General features: G+C 46.5%; 1 long non-coding RNA gene across 1 annotated transcript in view; it reads right to left on the bottom strand.

The window, feature by feature from the left end:
- Positions 1-1,082: 1,082 nt before the first annotated feature.
- LOC127002419 (uncharacterized) overlaps positions 1,083-1,739 on the bottom strand; it is a 688-nt gene continuing 31 nt past the window's right edge. The window contains exons 1-3 of the long non-coding RNA XR_007756231.1: positions 1,673-1,739; positions 1,281-1,379; positions 1,083-1,184 (exon numbers count right to left, since the gene is read on the bottom strand). The exon at positions 1,673-1,739 is cut by the window's right edge and continues 31 nt beyond it. This is a non-coding gene — a long non-coding RNA (uncharacterized LOC127002419). The remainder of the gene's footprint in view (positions 1,185-1,280; positions 1,380-1,672) is intronic.

Here is a 1,739-nt window from a genome sequence, read left to right as displayed (position 1 = left end):
CACAGCTGGTAGGTTCACGTGGATGGACACCTCACCTCACCTCCACCGGGGAAGGTAAATATAGATATGGTTCTTTAAGAAATGAAATCTTCGCCTAATTTCCTGCCGTCAGAAGGTTCCCTTGAACCCCAAGACCCCGAGGCGTCCTACGAGGTGATATGATCCGTAGAGGGAGGCTGGGGGGAGAGACGAGGAGATGGAGGAGCAGGAGCAGGAGTAAGATTTGCAGGAGTAAGATTTGCAGGAGTAAGATTTGCAGGAGGATGATTTGCAGGAGGAAGATGTGAAGTTTTACTACAACATATTAAAAAAGACGGACTTTTGATGATAAAGTTTTTTTTTAATTTTTTTTACGTGAACGCCTATAGCGCCGGTAGGCTTGCTTGAGGGGCCTGGATGGTGTTCGGCTGGCCATCATGGCGCAGGCAAGTGTTTATAGTGGCGCCATCTTCTCTTGGCTCATGCTACCCCCGGGAACTCGTTCTTGATTCACTTGGACGGTTTCCTTTAGAGTCCGGGTTGATGGGTGTTCTTCAGGACAGCATGTGGGTAGTTTTAAGCCACTCGGCGGTGACTGAAAATCCAAGTGGTAGCGTGAGGATTCGAACTCGCGTCGTCCATCACGCGGTGAATGTGGGCCAACACGCTACCACTCAGCCACCGCCTGCCTACAACATATTAAAAAAGACGGACTTTTGATGATAATGAAATACACGTCCTTGAATATAATTACTATAAAAAATAATTGAAATACCAAACAGAAGTAAAAATAATGAAAGTAATAATATATCTACCATTACTACTACTACTACTACTACTACTACTACTATTACTACTACTAATATCACTATAATGGATAAGAAAGACTGGGTAAGAGATGGAACAAAACCAGCTCGGAAAAGATGAATCGTAATCAGATGACAAGAAGGGCCAATGGTCGGGGCACATGCCGAGAGAGGTTAACAGATGGACGAAACGAGTGACGGGTAAAAGTCTGTTCACTTAACCCCTTGACTGCGGATTTCCTACAGTCAGACCTCACCAAGCTTCAGGAATGGAACAAAAAGTGGCTGCTACAATTCAGTGCAGAAAAATGTAAAGTCCTGCACCTTGGGAGAGGATATCCAGCACACCAATACCACATGGGAAACACTCCACTATCCACCACAGAGGCAGAGAAAGACCTGGGGTGTATGTTGCAGGCTACCAGCGAAGGATATCCAGCACACCAATACCACATGGGAAACACTCCACTATCCACCACAGAGGCAGAGAAAGACCTGGGAGTGTATGTTACCAGGCTACCAGTGAAGGGATATCCAGCACACCAATACCACATGGGAAACACTCCACTATCCACCACAGAGGCAGAGAAAGACCTGGGAGTGTATGTTACCAGGCTACCAGTGAAGGGATATCCAGCACACCAATACCACATGGAAACACTCCACTATCCACCACAGAGTCAGAGAAAGACTTGGGACTGTATTTTAACAGGATAACAGTGAAGGGATATCCAGCACACCAATACCACATGGGAAACACTCCACTATCCACCACAGAGGCAGAGAAAGACATGGGAGTGTATGTTACCAGGCTACCAGTGAAGGGATATCAGCACACCAATACCATGGGAAACACTCCACTATCCACCACAGAGGCAGAGAAAGACCTGGGAGTGTATGTTACCAGGCTACCAGTGAAGGGATATTCAGCACACCAATACCACATGGGAAACA

This window comes from Eriocheir sinensis, chromosome 23 (genome assembly GCF_024679095.1).
Source record: "Eriocheir sinensis breed Jianghai 21 chromosome 23, ASM2467909v1, whole genome shotgun sequence".
Lineage (NCBI taxonomy): Eukaryota > Metazoa > Arthropoda > Malacostraca > Decapoda > Varunidae > Eriocheir > Eriocheir sinensis.
This window is presented reverse-complemented; position numbering and strand designations above follow the sequence as displayed.